The 16,949-nt window shown below is 43.9% G+C and overlaps 1 pseudogene across 1 annotated transcript; it reads left to right on the top strand.

The window, feature by feature from the left end:
• The first annotated feature begins 12,768 nt into the window (after positions 1-12,768).
• LOC116545829 lies at positions 12,769-14,023 on the top strand (annotated as a pseudogene). The gene has a single exon (XR_004266468.1). The product of XR_004266468.1 is annotated as a heat shock protein HSP 90-beta pseudogene (transcript).
• Positions 14,024-16,949: the final 2,926 nt, after the last annotated feature.

The following is a 16,949-nucleotide window of genomic DNA, read 5'->3' on the forward strand; positions in this document are numbered from 1 at the left end:
CCAATAATATTAAAATGTCAGAAACTGTCAAACCTGGGTGGTGGCTTTACAAAGATTTCTTGTAATTCTCTAGTCTTTCTTCCAGCTAGACCTACTTCATTATAAAATTTGTGAAGCAAATCCACAGGAGTTGAGCAAAATAAAAAAGGAGGTATTGAGTGTGAGGAAAGCTGTGGAGAGGTATAGAAGACAGAGAGATGACAATACCGAGATGTCAGTGACCTTCACAGTAACAGACTTCCTGGAGGAGTGTGAGCTGCAGCCAGAAGGAAGTGGATGGAATATAAAAAAGGGATGAAGGAGTGAGGATGTCAGGGGGCAAATATGGGGTTGGGTGGGCCAGACTAAGAAGTGTTGATGGATTCTCAACATTCTGCTTTAGGCCTAGCACTTACAGAAAGAGAACTGACCTTTACTTAGCTCCTTCTACAATCTTTAGATAAATCTTCTGAAACATTACAAAAGAAAAGGTATGAATGGCCAGTAGTCTTCAGGGAAAAATGCAAAGTAAAACCACAAGGAGAAACCACTCAGTGCCCATTAGAATGGCTAAAGCTAAAATGAGTAACAACTGTAAATGTTGGCAAGGAGGTGGAACAATCTGTACTCTTATCCAATCTGTGGATAAAAGTACAGCCACTTTTAAAATCAGTTTTGCATCATCTAATAAAGTTAAACAAACTAGTACTCTATGGCTAGCATTTCCACTCCTAGGTATTTACTCAAAAGAAATGAAAATTATATCCAAAAATTCCTATATAAGAATGTTCATAATTCCTTTATTTGTAATAGTAAAAAATCAGGAATACTCCCAATATGCAAAAAAATTGTGAATCAGTCATACAGTGGAATATTTATCAGCAATAAAAATAAATGAACTACTGATATGTACAACAACATGGATATATCACATAGTTACTATTCCAAGTGCAAAAAGCGAGATGCAATGGAAACCATACTGGATGAGAGAATTTGTATGACGTTTTAAAACAGGAAGAGCTACTCTATCATGATAGCCATCAGATCAATGGCTGCTGGAGGAAGGGGGACTGAGGTGAAGGGAGAAGAAGGGAATTTTCTGTATCTTGACAGTGCCATGGGTGATATAGCTGTATTTGTCAAAATTCGTTGATGAATTTGATAAAAGCTGATTTTTTTCTGTTTATGTAAATTTAACAAATTTAAAATGCTAATAATAACAATTTTAATGTTAGTGATAAAAAGAGTAATTAAAAATATTAGCAACCAAATCCAATAACACACCAAAAAATACACTGTGATTAAATGAGTTTTATACCATGGATGCAAGGATGATTTCACATATGTAAATCAATAAATGTGATATGCCACATCAACAGAATAAAGGACAAAAACCATATAATCAACTCAATAAGTGCTGAAAAAGCATTTGATAAGACAACATTGCTTCTTAATAAAAACGCTAAAGAAACTGGGCATAGAAGAAACATATTTCAACATAATAAAGGCTATATATGACAAATCCAGAGCTAATATTATACTGAATGAGGGCAAACTGATAGCCTCTCCTCTAGGATCTGGAACAAGGCGATTCCCACTTTCATTCAACACAATACTAGAATTCCTAGCCACAGCAATCAGGGAAGAGGAGGAAATAAAGGGCATTGGAAAGTAGGAAGCCAAGTTATCCTTGTTCATATATGACATGATCTTTTACTCAGAAAAACCTAATGAATTCACCAACTAAATTGTTAGAGCTAGTAAATTTTAGTTTATTAGTTTGCAATTAGTTCAGAATTCGGTGAGGTAGCAAGATACAAAATCAGCAAGCAAAATTTCATAGAATTCATATAAACAGCATACAATCTGGAAAAGAAATCAAGAAAGCAACACCATTTACAATAACTACCAAGAAGATAAAATACCTAAGAATCAATTACCTAAGGAAGTAAGATGAAAACCATAAAACATTTATGAAATAAATTGGAGAGTACAAAAAAAATGGAAAGAACTGGGCATGATGACTAATTCCTGTGATCCCACCACTTTGGGAAACTGAGGCAGGAGAATTGTCCTAAGCCAGAAGTACAAGAACATCCTGGGAATCATAGTGAGATCCTGTCTTAAGGAAAAAAGAAACATTTCATGCACAGGGATTAGAAGAATTAATATTGTTAAAATGTCATACTACTCTAAGCAATTTACAGATTCAATGCAATGCCTGTCAAAATACCAATATTATTCTTCACAGAGGTAGAAAAAACAATTATGAAATTTATATAAACCATAAAATATCCCAAATAGCCAAATCATGAGCAAAAAGAACAAAGCTAGAAGCATCACACCGCCCTATGAATATACTACAAAGCTATAGTAACCAAATCAGCATGGTACTGGCATAAAAACAGACACATAGACTAATGCAACACAAAAGATTACTCAGACATAAATCCATGCATTGATAGTCAACTCATTTTTGAAAAAGGAACCGAGAATATACAATGGTGAAAGAACAGTCTCTTAAATAAACAGTGCTGGGAAGATGTTACCAGCTGCAGAAGAATGCCACTAGACCCCTATCTCTCACCATATACAAAAATCAACTCAAAATGGATTAAAGACTTAAACTAAGACCCAAAACTATAAAACTACTAGAAGAATGCTTATCAAAAACACTCCAGACAGGGATCTAGGCAAAGACTATGCCTAAGACCTCAGAAGCAAAGGCAACAAAAATAAAAATAGACAAAGAGGAGTATATTAAGCTAAACAGCTTCAGCACAGCAAATGAAAAAATCAACAGAATGAAGAAGAAACCTCCTGAATACAGAAAATATTTGATACGTATTCATCCAACAAGGAACTAATGTCTAGAATATACAAGGAACTCAAAAACTCAGAAGTAAAAAACACAAATAATCCTATTTAAAAAGCGAACAAAGGGTCTGAATAGATATTTCTCAAAAGGAGACATACAAATTGCTAAGAGGTATATGAAAAACACTCAATAGTACTAAATATCAGGAAAATGCAAATCAAAAATACAATGAATTATCATCTTATCCTAGTTAGAAAGGCTATTAATAAAAAATAATAGATGCTGGTGAGCATGTGGAGAAAGGGGAACTGTTGTACACTGTTGGCAGGAAAGTGAGTAAGTACAGCAACTGTGGTAAACCGTATAGTGATTTCTCAAAAAACTAAGAACAGAACTACTATCTGATCCAACAATTCCACCCCTGAGTATTTATCCAAAGGAAAAGAAATCAATGTACAAAAGGAGTACCTGCACCCCCATGTTTATTGAAGAATTATTCATGGTAGCAAATACATGAAGTCAGTGGGTGAATTCATCAGTGGGTGAATGAATAAAGAAACTGTGGTATATTTACACAAAGCAATGCAATTCAGCCATAAAGAGTAATGAAATCCTGTCAGTCGCAGCAACATAAATGGAACTGGAGCTCATGATGTTAGGCAAAATAAGCCAAGCAAGAAAAGAGAAATATCACATATCACAAATATCACTCATATGTGTGAGCTAAAAAGATTAATCTCATAGAGGCAGAGGGTAGAATGACAGTTACAAGAGGCTGGGAAGAATGTAGGGGTGGGAAGACATAGAGAGGCAGGTTTATGGGTACAAATGTAGAGTTACATTGAACAGGTTAGTTCTAATGTTCAATAGCACAGCAGGCCAGCTACAGTTAACAAAAATGTACATTTCAAAATAGCTAGAAGAATGGGTTTTAAATGTTCCCAACACAAAGAAATGATAAATGCTTGAGGCGATGGATAGTCTAAATGTCCTATCTTATTGCACATTCTCTGGATGTATCACAATATCACATCTCCCCCATAAATATGTACAAATATTATGAATTCATTTTTAAAATATTTGTAAAATAATACAATATGGGACATTTTATTTTACTTATATTTTCCATTTATAAACATTTGTGTCACCTTACTTGACTTACTTGCTTTTAACGATTATGTTCGAATTGTTTGTGAAAATTTCATGAGACATTAAACAAAGCTAGTAATCATCTTATTTTCCTTGTAGATAAATCAGGCAAGTATTTAAAAATCACAGAAGTAAAGAATATAAAATTTGTTTCCAATGTATTCTTCTTTTTATTGCAGTGGTTGCCATATGTCAAGCAATTTACTTTTATCATATATACTGTTGTTAGGTTGAATTTATAATTTTATAATCTTAAAGATTTAGTAAGGATAATATAAGTTTACTTGACTAGTAAACCCAGATGGAATAAGTTCTATGTCTGCATTTTAGCTAAGGTTAACAACTGTCAAGGCATGCCTGATTTAATTAACAATATTATTAATATTACTTTTTATTTCCATAGGTTATTGGGGGAGAGATTGTGTTTGATTACCTGAGTAAGTTCCTTAGTAGTGCTTTGTGAGGTTTTGGTGCACCCAACACCTGAGCAGTATACACTACATCCAATTTGCGGTCTTTTATTCCTCACCCAATCCAGTCCTTCCCCGAGTCCCCAAAGTCCATTTTGTCATTCTTTTACCTTTACATCCTCATAGCTTAGCTCCCACTTATGAGTGAGAAAACACAAAAATGAACAAAAATTATGAGTATGATAAAAATTTGGCAAATATTCCCTTTTTATTAAGATAAACTTGTATCTTCCATAAGTTTCAGGAGAATGAAGCCCATGGAGCATCAGAAGGAGTTGCTCTCCTGAGACAGAATGTTCTTTCCTTTAAAAAAGGCAGAAACAGTATCACTGGAGGAAGCAGGAGTTTGGAGAACTACACAGCCCACGTCTTAGTGTCTGGGATTACCCAGACTTAGGGATAGTTCACTTTCTGGGAAAAACTAAACTTTGGTTCCCTTTCTTTTTTGTTCTTATTGCAAAACAAAATTTCAGAAAACTAAGAGAAAGTGTTTAGCCAAAGGGATATGGTCTCTTTTATTTTTTAGAATATTTACTGCCAAGGATAATCCAGAGTGTTAGGAGATGAACTGTGCTCCTCCATCACCAAAATCCACAGGCTGAAGTCCTGTGTTGAGAAGACAGAAGAATAGTGGCCATCTACAAGCCATGGAGTGAGACCTCAGAAGAAATCAACACTGCAGCACCTTGATCTTGTACCTGTAGCCTCCAGAATTGTAAGAAAATAAACATGTATTGTTGAAATCACCCAGCCTGTGGTACTTTGTTATTGCAGCCCTAGAAAATTAAAACAGAAATATTACATTTTTACCCTGACTTATGCATGAACCTGGGATTCCAAAGCATACAGTGAATCAATTAAAAATGGTTAATATATATAATATCAAAAGAGAGTATACGCCTTTGGCTTTATGCTTTCTCTTAGTTTTCTGAAATTTTGGTCTTGAAATGAGAACAAAAAAGAAAGGGAACTAACATTTAGTTCTTCCCAGAGAGTGAACTCTCCCTAAGTCTGGGTAATCCCAGACACCGAGACGTGGGACTGTGCAGTTCTCCAAATCCTTTAAGATGCATTTTCCTAAAAAGTCTTGTCTAGGAATAAACGTCACAACTTTGCTTTTTTCCTCCCCATTGATCACTTGGTCCTCCCTGTATTTCAGTAAGGTTGGTAGAATGGAATGGATGTGTTAATCCACAATTCACAAATGAATCAGAGAGGCACTAGGAGTAGAGAGTTTCTCCTGAGGTCACACAGCACCTGAGTGGTGGAGCAATGGCAGGCACATGACTCTTCAGGTCTCTAGTCCAGCTTTTTGGGTGTCATGAGAATTATAGCCTTTGATTTCCCTTACATGTGTTTCTTTTCAGAGCCAGAGAAGGAGAATTCACAGTGAGAATAAAGTACCAGCGCTCCCAGCCCTTGTCCTACATTTACTTGGCTGGGGGATGGAGAGAGAGGCTGCCAGTGATTCTCTTAATTCTGGCTTCTATTCTCAGTCACTCAACTGAAAGCATGAAGATTTATCTTCTGTGCTTGGGGCATCGGAACCAAGATGACAGAAATCCCCACTGTCTACCATGGAGAAGCCGAAGCCCACCTGCCTCCCCACACCTTGGATCATATCTTAGTGTTTTTACATATATTTTTCTGCACATGTAACTATTTCTCTTTCCATCAAGCCCCAGTTGTCACAGTGCAAATATAGGAACAGCAGAAAGAAGCTACTACTGAGCCTGATGCTTTGAATTTTATTTTGAGATTTTGTTTTACACGTAGGTGTCTCTGAGTCATTGCAGAGTTTTGCTTGACTGCTCTCTGGCCCCAGTTTGATCAAGGTTTATATGTTCTGGGATTTCTCCAGTTCCTCATCAGAAATGACAAAGAATGCCATGTCCAACTCCTGGGGTCCCCGATGGCAGTGAGAGGCAGCTCCTTATGGGGGAGAGCTTTGGGGTGACCAAGGCCTCATAGACTTCATTACTGCTGGGTCACATGAGTTCAGCCTTCTGACTACAATGGATCAGTGGTCCTAGATTCACCTCTGATATTTACAGTCTTTTGTTCTTAGGCATCCACAAATGCTCTCTGGTTGAGATGAAGGGAAAGGACAGAGATCCAAATAGCTGTGCCTTCCCAGATCTCTGTCCAATGTACCTCCCAGTGTGCCCTTTCTTATGTTAGCCATGTCATCAGAAACTTAGTGAAATGGCCATGTTGTCTCTGATTGGAAGTGAGGGGAGGCCACTGGGCAGAGCTCCATGGAAGGGTGGCTGGCGTCCTCTACACCATCAATCCACACATGTTGGGCTTTCTCTAGCATCAAATGTCCCAGAGACAGCCAAATCCTAAACTTAGATCCTCCAATGAATGAGCGTGAGCCTCGTAGTCCTGGCCAAATGGGTACTGCATTCTAGAGAGACTAAGAGACCTTCTAAATATTGGGACACTTTAGTGCTGAATTCTAGAAGTCGGCTTCTGGCCTGGAAGGCAGATGTCACCGCATCTGCTCCACAAAAGAAGCCCCACAGCTCAAGGTGCTCTTCTGGATTTCTGCCTCTTCCTGGTTCCTGGCCTGGCAAATCTTCACTGCTTTGTTAGCTTATCTATAAATTCAACCAGAGTTTTCAAGTATGCATTTTCCTCCCACTTTTCCAGTTGTACTCAATGGGAGGGGTGGTCCAAATGACCTAATCAGCAATTGGTGGAAACTAAAGAACAGTGTACAATTCTATATGCTAATGTCATATGCCAAGAGAGAAAATGCATAGACACTAGCAGTGGCCACTTACCAGTAATAATGTCTATCTATATTCTATAATTATAATGCATATAACAATAAATGGTAACTTTTAAGAAAATAATCTCTATGTGTAATATATGACTATGGCTTTGATAGAAAAACCTGGGAGCATAGTACGAAGGCACTTCTCATCATCTTCACTCATGACATCAGCCAGATAGTGTGAGATGCGAAGCAGAGATTTCAAATGTGTTGCAAAACTCTCAAAGGAAGTAGAGTAACATTCTACATAAAAAATCAAAGCAATCTCCTCACAAATGACATTAGACTTATGATGTGTGGGAAGTGTTCTTATTAAAATGGAGCTAATTCCAGGCATTTGGTCTTTTCTTACAAGTACTGGACTGTAAGTTGCTCACTAGCTGTCCATTTGCCAACAATTGCTTCCTTTTATAAAAAGAAGATCCAACCACAGGCCAGCACTTTCCCAGGTGGAGGTCTCCTGCACACATAAACTTCCAACAGAGAGACTTTTCTTGGGAACTAAAAGGGAGGAGAAAAGGCTCAGGCAAAAAGGACTGAGGAAATAGCAGCAGTGATAATGTCATGCACTGTCATGTGCTATGTGTTAATCAGTGTCCTTAGCACTTAAAAAATTCTAACCCATTTAATTCTCACAACACATCCGTGGGGTGTGACTGATAATCTTCCTCTTTTCAAATAACGGAATAGGAATGAAGGTCGCCCACAGGTTATGGTGGAGCTGGGTTTGCACGCAGGCAATCCTGCCCCAGGGCCATGCTCACAGCTCCGCACTCTCCAGAATGTGCGAGTGAGTGGAGAGTCCAGCTCCAGAACAGAGATTGGAGAGAGAGAAGAGTGGGCAGAGTGGGTCACTCTGATGGTTCTGGGGATCCCTTACCAGGACAGAAGGGGGCCAAACTTATGTTGCTATCAAGGAAAATATCCGAAGTCTCTGGCTTAAACCTGAACGTCTTTAGCTCTGGGACAGGTGGCAGGGCAGGGATAACAAAATTAGCCAAGGACCTAGTTCTGAAGGTTTTCCTCTACTGAGAATTCTGCAGGAGTTTCCCTGACCTCATGGCCACATCTCACCCTTTGCTCTTGTTTTTCCCCCAGGACTCATGAGGGCGTCCTGTCTGGTTTCCACTGGGCTCTCGGGTTATAGAGAAGCCATCAGAGTGAGTGGAGAATGGGCTTCATTAATATCTCCAGTATCCTCCCTGGACTCTAAGATACCGAAAGAAGCAAGATCCCGCGTTCCGGAACCCCCTCCTGCTCCTCCGTGGGCCCTGACCCTGGGGAGGCCTGGGCTGGTGAGGAAAGAATCAGGATGAACTGGGCTAGGGAGGTAGGACGGAAAGGGCGGCCTGCGGGGCTCAGCAGCTCCTCCCGCGGCGCCTGTGTCCTGGGTTGGGGTCTGCAGACTCCTCAGGTCATTTCTCCAGGCGCCGCCCCCCTCCCGTCCCTCTGTCTCCTCCCGGGGTCCACACACACTGTAAGAAGTTCCCAGGTGAGCCGCTCCTGGAAGGGGTGGGACGTGGGAGGGAGCACGAGAGGCGGGTTTCCGGCGGTGAGGCAGAGCGAGCGCGTCCGGAGACACGAGGGAGTGGGGACCCGAGGGAAGCGGAGAGGGGTCCCAGGCTCCCAGCGCCTCTCCCGGCCCTAATACCCTGGTTCCCGGGGCCCAGAGCCGCACTCCCGGGCACTTGGAGGCTGCCGGGCTCCGCCTCCAACACCAGCGCCCTGCGCTCCTCAGCGGCGCCTTCGTGGGGGACACGCGGTTCCTGCGCTTCCACAGCCTCGGCGAGGATCAGAGCCGGAAGCCGCGGGTGTCGCGGGTGGAGAAGATGGGAGAGGACTGTGGGCCTCCCGAGGAAAGTTCTCGAAGATCTCAGGGAATGTGCTACTGAGGGGCCTAAGGTGCCTGGACTGCCACCAGCACCAGGGTCAGCCGGTGAGTGACATCAGGCTCCGGGCGCGAGTGTCCCCCAACCAGACAGTGACAGGCCAGGGACTCACAGGCGTGGGGGGCGGGGCCTCAGCTGACCCTTCAGGGGTGGAGGAGCGACATTTTACAAGTGACATTTTACTCCAGGTTTGTCCTTCAATCTAGATGGTGATTGACTTCTGCTGTGACCAATCACGGAGGGAGGCAGGAGCTGAGGTGGGTGGGGTGAGGTGGGAGGAGCGGGGCTACCGCCCTTCCCTCCCCTGCCCTGCCTCAGGCTGACCCCAGGACAGGTCCAGGGCCTGAGCCCTGCACCTGGAGATGCTGCATGGCTGTGTGGTGGCTCCGGACGGGAGCTTGGTAGACTGAAGTGTCGGCGACACTTTCAGTCTACCTACGACAGAGAAGAATTCATGTCCTTGAGTCAGGACCTACAGACCTGGACAGCTGGGCAAACCTCAGCTCAGGATCAAGCTGTCCTCGAACTGCTTGCTGCTAGACCTCTGACCAGGAGGCTGAGAGCTGGCCTTCTCATTAATTTTCTCCTCCCAGGAGAATCCTACTGTCTATTGCTCAATACGCCTCAGCCTTCTGACTTTCCTCAGAGCAGTCTCAGCACTGGCGACCCGTCATGCAGGTTTGAAGGGGAATGTCACCTTGAGGTGCTGGGCTGGGGTCTTCTACCCAGCAGAGATCACACTGACTTGGCTGTGGGACAGACCCAGGACATGCAGCTGGGGACCCCAGACCTCAGGGGTATGAGGCCTTCCAGAAGTGGGCAGCTGTGGTGGTGCCTTCTGGGGAGAGGCAGGGATCCCCATGGCTGTGCAGCATGAGGGGCTGCCCAGGCATCTTATACTGAGGTGGGTGGAGAGGTGAGTGCGAGTGGAAACCCCTGCACAGAACTGACACAGCAGGAGCTATTCTGTGTCAGGGTCAGGGTTTTGACTTGAAGGCCCAGGCCCCTTTCATTTCCTTCCTGGAACCCCCTTCCCAGCTCACCTTTACCATCATGGAAACCATTTCTGACTTAGAGCTACTTCCTGTTCTGGTGCTTGGACCTGTGATGTGCAAGAAGTTCTCAGGCATTGGAGCAATGATGGCTTCGCCCCATCTCGTGTGTAGGGATCCCACTGCTAGTGGGGGATTAGCTGAGTCACCTCCCCCTGTCCCCCTGAGGCTGGGGATGGTGAACCTAGTCAAGTCACAAACCCTGAGAGGGAACCAAGCAGACTGACAAGGAGGACACTGCCTGTCAAGTGGCCAATGGCCCCGATCAGAAGAGGTGAAGGGTGAGAGAGGAGGCTGCTGGGAACCAGAAGCTTGGCAGCCAGGAAGGCTGAGAAAGTGCAGGCTGACAGTAGAGACCGGAGGCTGGAGACCCTGGGAGTCAGCTGTGCTGTTCCCTCTGAGCCCCAGGGTGCAGGGGAGGGTCCTTTACACCAGGGAGCTTCAGACAAGGGAGCTTCAGCCCTTATGACCATTTCTGGGTTCTGTACACCCTTTATCCTCCATGAAGATTCTAAACATCAAGATAAGTTACAATCTGGTTCTCATATTATCTGAATTACCTTTAGAAAAGGACTCATCCTTCCATTTTGTTCACTTCTATAAGATATGAAATATTAAATCAAACAGTAATACAGGATTAATGTGAGTGTATCAGATGTTATGTGGATAGATTTCCCTCATTGTTCATATTGGAGAAAGACACAGGTCCAACCCTATTCACAGATGAGAATAGCAGGGTAGCGGTACTCAAAACCTTGATACTTGGTGCCCCCACCCTGCAGGGAAGGCCCTCTGTATAAACAGACATCCAGGAGGGTGACTGCTTGATGCCATACTGTCTCTTCCTCCTCTCCTATGCCCTGGGTTTATCTTTTAAATTTCAGCTAATTAGCAATATTAACCAGGTATTTAAGATACTCAAGGACCTACCTTGGTCCCTAACAGGGTCTTCTGTCCTAAGAACTTCTGGAGGAGTCTACTCTATAAATTCCAGCACTGAAGGGGTGGCAGGGGCTGCTCATCTCTAGCCCCCGGAATAGAGAGGATGGGGCCACAGGCCTGTGCCTCTTCATCTCATAGTCCTACCTCAAATAGTTTCCTCCTGGAAATAAATAAAGATCCAACTCTGCCGGGTCCTCTTTATTGTCATTCTCCAGGTGGTGACAGGGTCCTGGAAGCTGTGATCACAGCTTCCTGAAATATGATCCCTGGAGTCTAATGCCAACAGGAGTTGAGGAAGTGGAGCAGCTTTGGGCTGTGGGGGAATCTCTGGATTTAAAGGTAGGGGATGGTGATGGGCTGCCCATAATGCTCAGGGTGTGGAGGCTGAGAGTGGCTGAGCTGAATCTGGTCATTACCGTGTTCTCCACAGTTTGAGAGCTGCCTTATGCAGACCAGCAAGACACCGATTGTTCTCAGCTCCCTTGTCTCTCTAGCTGCTTACTTCTTTCTCCCAGCTGCTCAGCTGATGAGCTGTCTCCTTCCAAGCATAGCATGGGGAGGATGGGGGAGAGAGGGGCCAATTCCACAGATCCCCAAGAACCCCTTCCACATAATCCCAATATCCAGGCCTGGGGTCCCCTTCCCTAGATCAACCCTCCTTTTCTGAGAATGGAAGAGTGTCAGTGTCTCCTTCCCAGATCTCCCCTTTCACTCACTTAAACTAAATAGATGTCTTGCTCTGTCAGTTACTGTTCTCATATCCTTTCTATAAAGATGTGGTGAAATGTTACCAACTATTAATAAAACATGGAAATCAGGTTCTCTTTTTAGATTCTGAGGATCTGCGGTGCTGAGGTAGGGGCAGGTGGGGAGAGAAGGGCGGGTGGAGGGGCAGGTGCTGATTGGTGTGCAGCCTCGCTCTGCTCCACAAAGTTCCTGCTGTGGTTATTTCTTGTCTATTTGTCTGGATCCCTCCTTGTGCTGTGATTTGTGCCTGGTCTTTAGTGTCAGGTGCTGCTCCAGGTCGGAGGCCTCACACATCTCCAGGCTGAGCCTGGAGTCCTAGTTATGTTTCCCTTGTCTTTAATACACTTAAACCTAGATGATGGCCAAGCTGCTGTGTGGTCACATTTTGGGGAGAAAGCAAAGCAGGGAGGAGTGAGGACCCTGGCACTCCCACTGCTGCCTGTGGGCATGCACATACTCATGCTCCACTTCCACACTCATGCTTACACACATGCACACACACTCCCATTCCCACCCGTGCACATGCACACACTTGTGCAGACATACACATACACACACAGTCTCAAGTCAGCACTGGAGAATGGCAGTTCCTGACATCCGCTCATGCATGTGCCATTCTCAGGGATTTGTGCAGCTGTGTCTGGTCTGACCCACAGACCCTGGCCGATGAATGAAATGAGTACTCAGATACAGGTATGCAGTGTAAGAGCAGCTAGGTGACGGCCTGGCTCTAGTGGCCACAGGGCAGCCTCCAGAAGCTGGAGCTGCTTGCTTTTGTTCAGTGCAGGCACAATGCCAAAAGCCTGGAGCAAACACAGCCTGTAGATAATTACATTTACTGTTCCCTGCACTCGGATGATGAAAGATTAGTTCCTGGTCAACATAAATAAACAGGCCTGTTTAAGATAAATTCCCCTGCACTGCCTTGTACCTACTTGCCCTCTGCCTCAGGGTTATAGAACAGCTGCCTTCAGCTATTCTCCCCCGGGGCTCTGCAGAACCTTCCAACTTCTCAAAAGGTTTGCCCCCTTTCCCTGTAGCTTTTCCCACCACTCCGACCGATCCCCCACACAACTGGAGGCAGGAGCTCCTGAGGAAGCATCACCAGGAACCACCCCAAGAGGAGGATTGAGCGAGTGGGGTCCCTCCAAGGCACTAGCGGATGGGATGATCCCTTCAGGATGCACTAGTAAGGGCAGACTGTGTGAGCTGCTGTGCTATCACACCTCCCAGTCTGGAGAGGAGATGACGTCTCTGTCAGAGTATGTTTCTCGCATGAAGGAGACACAGAAGTCCATCTATTACATCATTGATGAGAGCAAAGAGCAGGTGGCCAACCCAGCTTTTGTGGAGCGAGTGCGGCTTCGAGGTGGTATATATGACTGAGCCCACTGACGAATACTGTGTGCAGCAGCTAAAGGAGTTTGATGGGAAGAGCCTGGTCTCAGTTACCAAGGAGGGTCTGCAGCTACTGGAGGATGAGGAGGAGAAGAAAATGGAAGAGAGCAAGGCAAAGTTTGAGAACCTCTGCAAGCTCATGAAAGAAATCTTAGTTAAGAAGGTTGAGAAGTTGACAATCTCCAATAGGCTGGTGTCTTCACCCTGCTGCATTGTGACCAGCACCTACGGCTGGACAGCCAATATGGAGTGGATCATGAAAGCCCAGGTACTTTGGGACGACTCCACCATGGGCTACATGATGGCCAAAAAAGCACCTGGAGATCAACCCTGACCACCCTATTGTGGAGACACTGTGGCAGAAGGCTGAGGCAGACTAGAATGACAAGGGAGTCAAGGACCTTGTGGTGCTGCTGTTTGAAAACTCCCTGCTCTCTTCTGGCTTTTCCCTTGAGGATCCCCAGACCCACTCCAACTGCATCTACTGTATAATCAAGCTAGGTCTAGGTATCGATGAAGATGAAGTGGCAGCAGAGGAACCCAGTGCTGCAGTTCCTGATGAGATCCCCCCTCTTGAGGGTGATGATGATGTGTCTCGCATGGAAGAAGTAGATTAGGAGTTCATAGTTGGAAAACTGCCCTTGTATAGTGTCCCCATGGCTCCCACTGCAGCCTTGAGTGCCCCTGTCCCACCTGGCTCCTCCTGCTGATATCTCGTGTTTTTTTCTCTTCTGTCCTTCTGTTGAAGGCAGGAAACAAGGGTGTCAAGCCCCCATTCTTTCCCTACTCAGACAGCAGGATTGGAAGCTGTGTATTGTGGTTTTTTATTTTGTTTGTTCATTTTGTTCTGAAATTAAAGTAGGCAAAATTTTAAAAAATAAATTTTTATTAAAATCTTTTTAAATCTGAAATTACATTTTATTAATGGAAAATATCATCAAAATAGTACCACTATGGACTAAACTGCCTGTGAAGGGTGATCAGTGGTGGCAGGAGCATTAGGAAAAATAGCTAATGCATACCGGGGTTCAAACCTAGATGATGGGTTAATAGGTGCAGCAAACCACCATGGCACACGTTTACTTATGTAACAAACCTGCACATCCAGCACTGGTACCCTGGAACTTAAAATTCATTAAATTAAAAGACAAGCTTAAAGCATTAATGAAAAACAATTAGATTTAAAAAAGACTTTGAGTTACAAAATCTTGAAACAATAGTTTCAATTTTGCTTTTAACATATATGCAAATCCTTCCAGAGGTGCAGCTTAATTCTCTCTCTTGAGTGTGGCTTGGATTTAATGATGCACTTCTGATATGGCCTGGCTCTGCGTTCCCACGCAAATCTCATCTTGAATTGTCTTACGAATTGTAATCTGACATATTGGAGGAGGGACCACATCAGAGGTGATTGGCTCATGGGGACGGTTCCCCTATGCTGTTCTAATGATAGTGAGTGAATTCTCATGAGACCTGATGGTTTTACAAGGAGTTTTTCCCTGCTTCGCTCTGCATTTCTCTCTTCTGCCACCATGTGAAGAAGGATGTGTTGGCTTCTACTTCTGCCATGATTGTAAGTTTCCTGGAGCAGCCTCCTCAGCCATGTAGAACTATGAGTCAATTAAACCTCCTTTTTTTATAAATTACCCAGTCTCAGGTATTTCTTTATAGCAGTGTGAGAATGAGCTAATGCAACTTCTAACTGATGGAGTAATGCTGACATAACAGTTTGTGACTCTGGATGTAGAACATAAAAGTCACTGCGGCTTCTACTTTCTCTCTGTCTCTGGGATCGTGAGCTCTGGGGGAAGCCAGCTGCTGTGCGACAAGCAGCCCTGCAGGAAGGTCCATGTGGCCAAGAACTGAGGACTTCTGGAACCAGACAACAAGAAACTAGGCCTTTTCAAACAGCCATGTGACTGAGCCATGTTTCACGTGAATCCCCAGCCTCAGTGAAGCCCTCAGATGATGCAGCCCTTGGCTGACAGCTGGACTACAGCCTTGTGAGAGGAACTGAGCCAGAAGCACTCAGGGAAACCTCTCCTGGATTCCCGACCATTGAAAGATGTGGGAGATGATGAATATTTGTTGTTTTGAGTTGCTATGTTTTACATAATTTATTATGCAATAGTAAATAACTAATAGATTTTCAAAAGAGAGGATGGATTATTACACGTTAATTTGCATGTGCTCTAAATTTGTCATCATCAATTTTATTATTTTTGAGACAGGGTCTCTCTCTGTCATCCATGATGGAATGTAGTGGCGTGATCACTATGCACTGCAGTGCCCACCTCCTGGGCTCAAGGGGTCCTCTGTCCTCAGCCTCCTGAGTAGCTGGGATGACAGGCATGAACCACCATGCCTGGCTAATTTTCTAATTTTTTGGCAGAGATGGGGGTTTGACCATGTTTCCCAGGCTGATCTTGAACTTCTAGAGTCAATGGATCCACCTTCCTCTGTCTTCCACAGTGCTAGGATTGCAGGCATGAGCCACAACATCTGGCCTAAATTAATTGTAAGATACTAAATATATAACTTGGTTGTAAAAGGTAAGGAGAATTTCCATGGCTGAAGAGAATGTATTTTATTACCGTTCACAATGATCACTTTACTTGAACTTCAATTTCCAACTGTGTCTCAATTAAACACAAAAGGAAGATCCAACCCTTGCTAGGCTGATTCTATCATGGCCCCCAACAACGACCTCCTGGTCATCCACCTTCCCCCAGTTATTCACCCAACTCTAATGCAGGTGCTGCTGTGAAGGGATTCAGCAGATATAAGTAAGGGCCTCAATTATTTGACTTTAGGCTGGGTTTATCCTGCTTGGACTGTCTTAATCAGCTGAGCACTTGAAAGGCTGGGTCCTTCCTGAGCATAGAGATTCACAGTGTGAGAGGGATTCAGCATGAGGGGTTTCCTCCACTCTGGGCTTTGAAAATGAAGGAGCTGGGTAGTCAAGAATGCTGATGGGCACCAGGAATTGACCACATCCCTCCCTGTTCTCTACCTTGACAGCCAGCAAGAAACAGGAACCTTAGTCTTGCAACTGCCAGAAACTGCATTCTGCCTCCTCTGTATAAGCCTGAAGGAGGATTCAAAACGAAAACACAGCTTTGGGAAGCACAGAACAGATTCCATCCACATCATGCCAGGATTTCTGACTAAGGAACTATAAACAGATAAATGGGTGTTGTTAGGCCAGGGGTGGTAGCACACACCTGTAATCATAACATTTGAGGAGGTGACACAGGAGGATCACTTGTAGCCAGGAGTCTGAGACCAGCCAGGATAATATAGTGAGACTGCTATCCTACAGTTTTTTTTTCTTTAATAAGTTGAGCATGGTGGTACTTATAGTCCTAGCTACTCTGAAGACTGAGGCAGGAGGATCCCTTGAGTTTGAGGCTGCAGTGAGTCATGATCATGTGACTGCACTTCATCCTGGATGACAGAGGGAGACTGTGTCTCTAAAAATAAATGAATGAATACAATAAATGGGTGTTATTTAAAGCCAATATTTTCAATAATAACACAGTCTTATAAAATTCATACAGAGGCTCAACAGACTTATGGAATGAATTGATGAATTGATACACACATAGTTACATAAAATAAAATCTTAACTTTTTCAGTGTTTCAGTTTATAATTTTCTGCGATGCAACTTAATACCTCATATTTCATTCATTCAGTCAATAAAAATTAATTTAGTGCCTACG

Source organism: Sapajus apella, unplaced genomic scaffold, assembly GCF_009761245.1.
Source record: "Sapajus apella isolate SASKATOON/1434 unplaced genomic scaffold, GSC_monkey_1.0 scaffold392, whole genome shotgun sequence".
NCBI classification, from domain to species: domain Eukaryota; kingdom Metazoa; phylum Chordata; class Mammalia; order Primates; family Cebidae; genus Sapajus; species Sapajus apella.